The sequence below is a fragment of the Engystomops pustulosus genome, chromosome 5, assembly GCF_040894005.1.
Source record: "Engystomops pustulosus chromosome 5, aEngPut4.maternal, whole genome shotgun sequence".
NCBI lineage: Eukaryota > Metazoa > Chordata > Amphibia > Anura > Leptodactylidae > Engystomops > Engystomops pustulosus.
In genome coordinates this window covers 13,470,219-13,483,170 of record NC_092415.1, presented here as the reverse complement: position 1 = coordinate 13,483,170, position 12,952 = coordinate 13,470,219, and the positions used below count along the sequence as shown (strand labels likewise).

At 49.1% G+C, this 12,952-nt stretch overlaps 1 protein-coding gene across 3 annotated transcripts in view; it reads right to left on the bottom strand.

Moving 5' to 3' along the window:
- Positions 1-10,088, bottom strand: part of CYRIB (CYFIP related Rac1 interactor B) — a 130,100-nt gene extending 120,012 nt beyond the window's left edge. Inside the window, exon 1 of one of the 3 annotated variants that reach the window (XM_072151188.1) lies at positions 9,941-10,088. The gene's annotated coding sequence lies outside the window, so the exon portion shown is untranslated. The remainder of the gene's footprint in view (positions 1-9,940) is intronic. The other 2 variants (XM_072151194.1, XM_072151190.1) reach the window with 2 other exon arrangements.
- Between the last annotated feature and the right edge of the window lie 2,864 nt (positions 10,089-12,952).

The window sequence follows — 12,952 nt, the reverse complement described above, 5'->3', positions numbered from 1 at the left end:
ATAATCCTCCTCATACATACATACTACACACTATACATAATAATCCTCCTCATACATACATACTACACACTATACATAATAATCCTCCTCATACAAAACCATACTACACACTATACATAATAATCCTCCTCATACATACATACTACACACTATACATAATAATCCTCCTTATACATACATACTACACACTATACATAATAATCATCCTCATACATACTACACAGTATACATAATGATCCTCCTCATACATACATACTACACACTATACATAATAATCCTCCTCATACATACATACTACACACTATACATAATAATCCTCCTCATACATACATACATACTACACACTATACATAATAATCCTCCTCATACATACATACATACTACACACTATACATAATAATCCTCCTCATACATACATACTACACACTATACATAATAATCCTCCTTATACATACATACTACACACTATACATAATAATCATCCTCATACATACATACTACACACTATACATAATAATCCTCCTCATACATACATACTACACACTATACATAATAATCCTCCTCATACATACATACTACACACTATACATAATAATCCTCCTCATACATACATACTACACACTATACATAATAATCCTCCTCATACATACATACTACACACTATACATAATAATCCTCCTCATATATACATACTACACACTATACATAATAATCCTCCTCATACATACATACTACACACTATACATAATAATCCTCCTTATACATACATACTACACACTGTACATAATAATCATCCTCATACATACATACTACACACTATACATAATAATCCTCCTCATACATACTACACACTATACATAATAATCCTCCTCATACATACCATACTACACACTATACATAATAATCCTCCTCATACATACAAACTACACACTATACATAATAATCATCCTCATACATACATACTACACACTATACATAATAATCATCCTCATACATACATACTACACACTATACATAATAATCCTCCTCATACATACATACTACACACTATACATAATAATCCTCCTCATACATACATACTACACACTATACATAATAATCCTCCTTATACATACATACTACACACTGTACATAATAATCATCCTCATACATACATACTACACACTATACATAATAATCCTCCTCATACATACTACACACTATACATAATAATCATCCTCATACATACATACTACACACTATACATAATAATCATCCTCATACATACATACTACACACTATACATAATAATCATCCTCATACATACATACTACACACTATACATAATAATCATCCTCATACATACATACTACACACTATACATAATAATCATCCTCATACATACATACTACACACTATACATAATAATCCTCCTCATACATACATACTACACACTATACATAATAATCCTCCTCATACATACATACTACACACTATACATAATAATCCTCCTCATACATACATACTACACACTATACATAATAATCCTCCTCATACAAAACCATACTACACACTATACATCATAATAATCCTCCTCATACATACATACTACACACTATACATAATAATCCTCCTTATACATACATACTACACACTATACATAATAATCCTCCTCATACATACATACTACACACTATACATAATAATCATCCTCATACACACATACTACACACTATACATAATAATCATCCTCATACATACATACTACACACTATACATAATAATCCTCCTCATACATACATACTACACACTATACATAATAATCCTCCTCATACATACATACTACACACTATACATAATAATCCTCCTCATACATACATACTACACACTATACATAATAATCCTCCTCATACATACATACTACACACTATACATAATAATCCTCCTCATACATACATACTACACACTATACATAATAATCCTCCTCATACATACATACTACACACTATACATAATAATCCTCCTCATACATACATACTACACACTATACATAATAATCCTCCTCATACATACATACATACTACACACTATACATAATAATCCTCCTCATACATACATACTACACACTATATATAATAATCCTCCTCATACATACATACTACACACTATACATAATAATCCTCCTCATACACAACCATACTACACACTATACATAATAATCCTCCTCATACATACATACTACACACTATACATAATAATCCTCCTCATACATACATACTACACACTATACATAATAATCCTCCTCATACATACATACTACACACTATACATAATAATCCTCCTCATACATACATACTACACACTATACATAATAATCCTCCTCATACATACATACTACACACCATACATAATAATCCTCCTCATACATACATACTACACACTATACATAATAATCCTCCTCATACATACATACTACACACTATACATAATAATCCTCCTCATACATACATACTACACACTATACATAATAATCCTCCTCATACATACATACTACACACTATACATAATAATCCTCCTCATACATACATACTACACACTATATATAATAATCCTCCTCATACATACATACTACACACTATACATAATAATCCTCCTCATACACAACCATACTACACACTATACATAATAATCCTCCTCATACATACATACTACACACTATACATAATAATCCTCCTCATACATACATACTACACACTATACATAATAATCCTCCTCATACATACATACTACACACTATACATAATAATCCTCCTCATACATACATACTACACACTATACATAATAATCCTCCTCATACATACATACTACACACTATACATAATAATCCTCCTCATACATACATACTACACACTATACATAATAATCCTCCTCATACATACATACTACACACTATACATAATAATCCTCCTCATACATACATACTACACACCATACATAATAATCCTCCTCATACATACATACTACACACTATACATAATAATCCTCCTCATACATACATGGGTGCCATGGTCTGTGCGTGCATCATTGTGTATGAACAAATCAGTAAGTGTTAGGGGACCAGTGTATCTGGCTGTGCATGAGATCTACCTGTGGATGTAGTTGTATTCATTGTGTGTGTATGACAGGTGTATAAACAGATATATGTGCACAATCTCATTTAATGTAGGCAATAAAGCCTGAGGGCGCATTCACATGATGCGTCGCACACAACCACATACACCTCTATATATACATGCACACACCTGCACACTATCACATACACCTCTATATATACATGCACACACCTGCACACTACCACATACACCTCTATATATACATGCACACACCTGCACACTATCACATACACCTCTATATATACATGCACACACCTGTACACTACCACATACACCTCTATATATACATGCACACACCTGCACACTATCACATACACCTCTATATATACATGCACACACCTGCACACTACCACATACACCTCTATATATACATGCACACACCTGCACACTATCACATACACCTCTATATATACATGCACACACCTGCACACTACCACATACACCTCTATATATACATGCACACACCTGCACACTACCACATACACCTCTATATATACATGCACACACCTGTACACTACCACATACACCTCTATATATACATGTACACACCTGCACACTACCACATACACCTCTATATATACATGCACACACCTGCACACTATCACATACACCTCTATATATACATGCACACACCTGCACACTACCACATACACCTCTATATATACATGCACACACCTGTACACTACCACATACACCTCTATATATACATGCACACACCTGCACACTATCACATACACCTCTATATATACATGCACACACCTGCACACTACCACATACACCTCTATATATACATGCACACACCTGCACACTACCACATACACCTCTATATATACATGCACACACCTGCACACTACCACATACACCTCTATATATACATGCACACACCTGCACACTATCACATACACCTCTATATATACATGCACACACCTGCACACTACCACATACACATCTATATATACATGCACACACCTGTACACTATCACATACACCTCTATATATACATGTACACACCTGCACACTACCACATACACCTCTATATATACATGCACACACCTGCACACTACCACATACACCTCTATATATACATGCACACACCTGTACACTACCACATACACCTCTATATATACATGCACACACCTGCACACTATCACATACACCTCTATATATACATGCACACACCTGCACACTATCACATACACCTCTATATATACATGCACACACCTGCACACTACCACATACACCTCTATATATACATGCACACACCTGCACACTATCACATACACCTCTATATATACATGCACACACCTGCACACTACCACATACACCTCTATATATACATGCACACACCTGCACACTACCACATACACCTCTATATATACATGCACACACCTGCACACTATCACATACACCTCTATATATACATGCACACACCTGCACACTACCACATACACCTCTATATATACATGCACACACCTGCACACTATCACATACACCTCTATATATACATGCACACACCTGTACACTACCACATACACCTCTATATATACATGCACACACCTGCACACTACCACATACACCTCTATATATACATGCACACACCTGTACACTACCACATACACCTCTATATATACATGTACACACCTGCACACTACCACATACACCTCTATATATACATGCACACACCTGCACACTATCACATACACCTCTATATATACATGCACACACCTGCCCACTACCACATACACCTCTATATATACATGCACACACCTGCACACTATCACATACACCTCTATATACACATGCACACACCTGCACACTATCACATACACCTCTATATATAAATGCACACACCTGCACACTATCACATACACCTCTATATATACATGCACACACCTGCACACTACCACATACACCTCTATATATACATGCACACACCTGCACACTATCACATACACCTCTATATATACATGTACACACCTGCACACTACCACATACACCTCTATATATACATGCACACACCTGTATACAACCACATACACCTCTATATATACATGCACACACCTGCACACTATCACATACACCTCTATATATACATGCACACACCTGCACACTACCACATACACCTCTATATATACATGCACACACCTGTATACAACCACATACACCTCTATATATACATGCACACACCTGCACACTATCACATACACCTCTATATGTACATGCACACACCTGCACACTATCACATACACCTCTATATATACATGCACACACCTGCACACTATCACATACACTTCTATATATACATGCACACACCTGCACACTATCACATACACCTCTATATATACATGCACACATCTGTACACTATCACATACACCTCTATGTATACATGCACACACCTGCACACAACCACATACACCTCTATGTATACATGCACACACCTGCACACAACCACATACACCTCTATATATACATGCACACACCTGCACACTATCACATACACCTCTATATATACATGCACACACCTGCACACAACCACATACACCTCTATATATACATGCACACACCTGCACACTATCACATACACCTCTATATATACATGCACACACCTGCACACCTCCCCATGTACCTGTGCTGGACCCTCTCCTCAGTGCTGGGGGGCTGCCCTCTCCCCATGTACCTGTGCTGGACCCCCTCCTCAGTGCTGGGGGGCTGCCCTCTCCCCATGTACCTGTGCTGGGCGCCCTCCTCAGTGCTGGGGGGCTGCCCCCTCCCCATGTACTTGTGCTGGATCCCCTCCTCAGTGCTGGGGGGCTGCCCTTTCCCCATGTACCTGTGCTGGAGTCCCTCCTCAGTGCTGGGGGGCTGCCTCTCCCCATGTACCTGTGCTGGACCCCCTCCTCAGTGCTGGGGGGCTGCCCTCTCCCCATGTACCTGTGCTGGACCCCCTCCTCAGTGCTGGGGGGCTGCCCCCTCCCCATGTACCTGTGCTGGACCCCCTCCTCAGTGCTGGGGGGCTGCCCTCTCCCCATGTACCTGTGCTGGACCCCTTCCTCAGTGCTGGGGGGCTGCCCCCTCCCCATGTACCTGTGCTGGACCCCCTCCTCAGTGCTGGGGGTCTGCCCTCTCCCCATGTACCTGTGCTGGACCCCCTCCTCAGTGCTGGGGGGCTGCCCCCTCCCCATGTACCTGTGCTGGAGTCCCTCCTCAGTGCTGGGGGCTGCCCCCTCCCCATGTACCTGTGCTGGGTCCCCTCCTCAGTGCTGGGGGGCTGCCCCCTCCCCATGTACCTGTGCTGGACCCCCTCCTCAGTGCTGGGGGGCTGTCCTCTCCCCATGTACCTGTGCTGGACCCCCTCCTCAGTGCTGGGGGGCTGCCCCCTCCCCATGTACCTGTGCTGGACCCCCTCCTCAGTGCTGGGGGGCTGCCCTTTCCCCATGTACCTGTGCTGGAGTCCCTCCTCAGTGCTGGGGGGCTGCCTCTCCCCATGTACCTGTGCTGGACCCCCTCCTCAGTGCTGGGGGGCTGCCCCCTCCCCATGTACCTGTGCTGGGCCCCCTCCTCAGTGCTGGGGGCTGCCTCTCCCCATGTACTTGTGCTTGACCCCCTCCTCAGAGCTGGGGGCTGCCCCCTCCCCATGTACCTGTGCTGGACCCCCTCCTCAGTGCTGGGGGGCTGCCCTCTCCCCATGTACCTGTGCTGGACCCCCTCCTCAGTGCTGGGGGGCTGCCCCCTCCCCATGTACCTGTGCTGGACCCCCTCCTCAGTGCTGGGGGGCTGCCCTCTCCCCATGTACCTGTGCTGGACCCCTTCCTCAGTGCTGGGGGGCTGCCCCCTCCCCATGTACCTGTGCTGGACCCCCTCCTCAGTGCTGGGGGTCTGCCCTCTCCCCATGTACCTGTGCTGGACCCCCTCCTCAGTGCTGGGGGGCTGCCCCCTCCCCATGTACCTGTGCTGGAGTCCCTCCTCAGTGCTGGGGGCTGCCCCCTCCCCATGTACCTGTGCTGGGCCCCCTCCTCAGTGCTGGGGGGCTGCCCCCTCCCCATGTACCTGTGCTGGACCCCCTCCTCAGTGCTGGGGGGCTGTCCTCTCCCCATGTACCTGTGCTGGACCCCCTCCTCAGTGCTGGGGGGCTGCCTCTCCCCATGTACCTGTGCTGGACCCCCTCCTCAGTGCTGGGGGGCTGCCTCTCCCCATGTACCTGTGCTGGACCCCCTCCTCAGTGCTGGGGGGCTGCCCTCTCCCCATGTACCTGTGCTGGACCCCCTCCTCAGTGCTGGGGGGCTGCCCTCTCCCCATGTACCTGTGCTGGACCCCCTCCTCAGTGCTGGGGGGCTGCCCTCTCCCCATGTACCTGTGCTGGACCCCCTCCTCAGTGCTGGGGGGCTGCCCCCTCCCCATGTACCTGTGCTGGACCCCCTCCTCAGTGCTGGGGGGCTGCCTCTCCCCATGTACCTGTGCTGGACCCCCTCCTCAGTGCTGGGGGGCTGCCCTCTCCCCATGTACCTGTGCTGGACCCCCTCCTCAGTGCTGGGGGGCTGCCCTCTCCCCATGTACCTGTGCTGGACCCCCTCCTCAGTGCTGGGGGGCTGCCCTCTCCCCATGTACCTGTGCTGGACCCCCTCCTCAGTGCTGGGGGGCTGCCCCCTCCCCATGTACCTGTGCTGGAGTCCCTCCTCAGTGCTGGGGGGCTGCCCCTCCCCATGTACCTGTGCTGGGCCCCCTCCTCAGTGCTGGGGGCTGCCCTCTCCCCATGTACCTGTGCTGGACCCCCTCCTCAGTGCTGGGGGGCTGCCCTCTCCCCATGTACCTGTGCTGGACCCCCTCCTCAGTGCTGGGGGGCTGCCCTCTCCCCATGTACCTGTGCTGGACCCCCTCCTCAGTGCTGGGGGGCTGCCCCCTCCCCATGTACCTGTGCTGGACCCCCTCCTCAGTGCTGGGGGGCTGCCCTCTCCCCATGTACCTGTGCTGGACCCCCTCCTCAGTGCTGGGGGGCTGCCCTCTCCCCATGTACCTGTGCTGGACCCCCTCCTCAGTGCTGGGGGCTGCCTCCTCCCCATGTACCTGTGCTGGACCCCCTCCTCAGTGCTGGGGGCTGCCCTCTCCCCATGTACCTGTGCTGGACCCCCTCCTCAGTGCTGGGGGGCTGCCCTCTCCCCATGTACCTGTGCTGGACCCCCTCCTCAGTGCTGGGGGGCTGCCCCCTCCCCATGTACCTGTGCTGGACCCCCTCCTCAGTGCTGGGGGGCTGCCCTCTCCCCATGTACCTGTGCTGGACCCCCTCCTCAGTGCTGGGGGGCTGCCCCCTCCCCATGTACCTGTGCTGGACCCGCTCCTCAGTGCTGGGGGGCTGCCCTCTCCCCATGTACCTGTGCTGGACCCCCTCCTCAGTGCTGGGGGGCTGCCCTCTCCCCATGTACCTGTGCTGGACCCCCTCCTCAGTGCTGGGGGGCTGCCCCTCCCCATGTACCTGTGCTGGGCCCCCTCCTCAGTGCTGGGGGCTGCCCTCTCCCCATGTACCTGTGCTGGACCCCCTCCTCAGTGCTGGGGGGCTGCCCTCTCCCCATGTACCTGTGCTGGACCCCCTCCTCAGTGCTGGGGGGCTGCCCCCTCCCCATGTACCTGTGCTGGACCCCTTCCTCAGTGCTTGGGGCTGCCCTCTCCCCATGTACCTGTGCTGGACCCCCTCCTCAGTGCTGGGGGGCTGCCCCCTCCCCATGTACCTGTGCTGGACCCCCTCCTCAGTGCTGGGGGGCTGCCCTCTCCCCATGTACCTGTGCTGGACCCCCTCCTCAGTGCTGGGGGCTGCCCCCTCCCCATGTACCTGTGCTGGACCCCCTCCTCAGTGCTGGGGGGCTGCCCTCTCCCCATGTACCTGTGCTGGGCGCCCTCCTCAGTGCTGGGGGGCTGCCCTCTCCCCATGTACCTGTGCTGGACCCCCTCCTCAGTGCTGGGGGGCTGCCCCCTCCCCATGTACCTGTGCTGGACCCCCTCCTCAGTGCTGGGGGGCTGCCCCCTCCCCATGTACCTGTGCTGGACCCGCTCCTCAGTGCTGGGGGGCTGCCCTCTCCCCATGTACCTGTGCTGGACCCCCTCCTCAGTGCTGGGGGGCTGCCCTCTCCCCATGTACCTGTGCTGGACCCCCTCCTCAGTGCTGGGGGCTGCCTCCTCCCCATGTACCTGTGCTGGACCCCCTCCTCAGTGCTGGGGGCTGCCCTCTCCCCATGTACCTGTGCTGGGCCCCCTCCTCAGTGCTGGGGGCTGCCCTCTCCCCATGTACCTGTGCTGGACCCCCTCCTCAGTGCTGGGGGGCTGCCCTCTCCCCATGTACCTGTGCTGGACCCCCTCCTCAGTGCTGGGGGGCTGCCCCCTCCCCATGTACCTGTGCTGGACCCCTTCCTCAGTGCTTGGGGCTGCCCTCTCCCCATGTACCTGTGCTGGACCCCCTCCTCAGTGCTGGGGGGCTGCCCCCTCCCCATGTACCTGTGCTGGACCCCCTCCTCAGTGCTGGGGGGCTGCCCCCTCCCCATGTTCCTGTGCTGGACCCCCTCCTCAGTGCTGGGGAGCTGCCCTCTCCCCATGTACCTGTGCTGGACCCCCTCCTCAGTGCTGGGGGGCTGCCCCCTCCCCATGTACCTGTGCTGGACCCCCCTCCTCAGTGCTGGGGGGCTGCCCTCTCCCCATGTACCTGTGCTGGACCCCCTCCTCAGTGCTGGGGGGCTGCCCCCTCCCCATGTACCTGTGCTGGACCCCCTCCTCAGTGCTGGGGGGCTGCCCTCTCCCCATGTACCTGTGCTGGACCCCCTCCTCAGTGCTGGGGGGCTGCAGGCTGCTCTCAGCTCCTGACTCTTCTCTGTGAGGAGCTTCCGGGTTGGTGAATCTGAGCGTCAGAGGCTGCGATGTGCAGAGAGGCAGCTACTGGAAATATCTCTATAAAAGGAAGAGACACATGATGGAGGAAGAGGAAGCTCACCTCCACTGCTGGGGGCAGGGGGCAGCCCAGACAGGTGGGCAGCACAGGAGGGGGCACTGCCCACACAGCAGCCCCTCATGTGAGACAAAGCCCCCAGCCAGGTGTGCAAGTGGCAGCAGAGACTGCATGAATGTATCACACTACACAGAATGGATAAAGACCCCAGACCAGACCCCATAGACAATACAGACCCCAGACCAGACCCCATAGCCAATACAGACCCCTGACCAGGCCCTATAGACAATACAGACCCCAGACCAGACCCTATATACAATACAGACCCCAGACCAGACCCTATATACAATACAGACCCCATACCCTATAGACAATACAAACCCCTGACCAGGCCCTATAGACAATACAAACCCCAGACCAGACCCCATAGACAATACAGACCCCAGACCAGAGACCCCATAGCCAATACAGACCCCTGACCAGACCCTATAGACAATACAGACCCCAGACCAGACCCTATATACAATACAGACCCCAGACCAGACCCTATATACAATACAGATCCCAGACCAGACCCTATATACAATACAGATCGCAGACCAGACCCTATAGACAATACAGACCCCAGACCAGACCCTATATACAATACAGATCCCAGACCACACCCCATAGACAATACAGACCCCAGACCAGACCCTATAGACAATACAGACCCCAGACCACACCCCATAGACAATACAGACCCCAGACCAGACCCTATATACAATACAGACCCCATACCCTTTAGACAATACAGACCCCAGACAAGACCCCATAGACAATACAGACCCCAATGTATCATACTACACACAGAATGGATAAAGACCCCAGACTAGAACCCATAGACAATTTAGACCCCAATGTATCATACTACACACAGAATGGATACGGACCCCAGACCACATAGACAATACAGACCCAGATAAATACAGAGCCTGTAGACAATACAGACTCCAATGTATCATACCGCACACAGAATGGATAAAGACCCCAGACCAGAGCCCAAAGACAATACAGACCCCAGACCTGACCCCACAGACAATACAGACCCCAGACCTGGCCCCACAGACAATACAGACCCCAGACCAAACTCCCTTCATGAAATACAGACCTCAGACAAATACAGAGCCCTTAGATAGACTGCAGACCCATCAAAACCCATAGACAATACCCTTTAGACCAGTGATGGCGAACCTTTTAGAGACTGGGTACCCAAACTACAACAGAATCCTACTTATTTACCTTGAAGTGCCAACATAACAATTTAAACAGTAACTTATTGCTCCATGTTCTTCCACAACATTCAATCATATTGGCCCCCTGAGGCCACCAATATAGTTGAAAGCAGGAGGATAAATTCACGAGCTTCTCTCCAGGGTCTCTCTGTACAAGAAGAATCATGGGGCCAGCAAGGGGACCTCAAAAGATAATCTGGACCTTCTCACTCTTCCTGCATTTCCAATCAGTCAAGGATGTGTCACCTTAAAATAGCATTGAGAACAGCAGGAGAACTGAGAACTGCAGGAATAATCTAGTCCAGTCTGATGAATCTATCCAGGTGCGACAGCCTGGGTGCCAACAGAAAGGGTTCAGAGTGCCGCCTCTGGCACCCGTGCCATAGGTTCGCCATCACTGCTTTAGACAAATACAGACCCCAGACAGGATCCCAGAACACCTAAACCCGACCCCATAAACAAATACAAAATAAACATTAGGTCCTCCAAACAAATTCAGGACACCATTAAACAAACAGATCAGATCTCTTAGGCCGCGGTCACACCTACCGCTAGGCGTCCGTCATAACGCGGCCTTAAAGGGATTTTCTGTGCTTTATAATTACTAATGAACCAGGGCCTTATATTAGGTCATCAGTAGATGGGTGTGGGGGGGTTCAGCAACCATTACCCTCTCCAAAAAGCGGATTGCTGAGGTGCCATCCCTCTGCTACATAAGCAGACAGCGCCATCTGTTGAGTATTGGCCAGATGGCAGAACTGCAAGGAGCTGGCAGTGTGGAGTCCAGGATGAAGCTCTGGAGACCTTGTCCTTTTGTCTCCTGGATATTGTAATGAGATTGTGATAGATCACGGATGATGTATTCCCAATCAGTTACTCGCCCTACAATGTTTTCGGAAGGCGACTAGTGAGAAACTGAAATGGAAAAGCTTAAGGCCCCTTCCACACTTGCGTTGCAGATCACGTCAGAGTCTGATCAGGGTGCGATCAGGGTTTGGTCAGTGAAAAACTGACATTTTTCATCAGAGTGCAATCAGTTTTCAGTCAGAGTTTGTTCAGTATCTCAGTTTTTCGTGCGATTTCAATGCAATTGCAATGCGTTTTTCATGCGCAGGTAATGCGCGTGAAAGGACTCAGGGCTGAGCTCTATCTTTTCTATGGCAATTGATGCGTGAAAAAAGCATTGCACTTGCATGTGCCTCAGAGTGCGATGCGTTTTTGATGCTTCTCCATAGACTTGTATGGTGCGTTTTTCACGCGCGTGACTTGCAAAAGTAGAGCATGCCGAGATTTAACCGCGCGTTAAAAAAAACGTGCGTGTGTGCGTGAAAAAAAATGCAATTGATTACAATGGGTCAGGGTGCAATGCAAGTTCTGCATGTCAAAAGCATGCGCAAAACACGCGCATGAAAAACGGAAGTGTGAAAGGGGCCTATGAGAATAAAGTTAAAAAAGTATTTCTTTTGAATGCCCTTTCTTGTGCTTCCTGTAGAGTATCTGCAGCACATCTCATCCTTTACATTATACAGGACGGGTGGTGGGTCTGGAAATACTCCGCAAATCCTTCCGACCTACAGTGAACACATTGCAAAAAAATTTT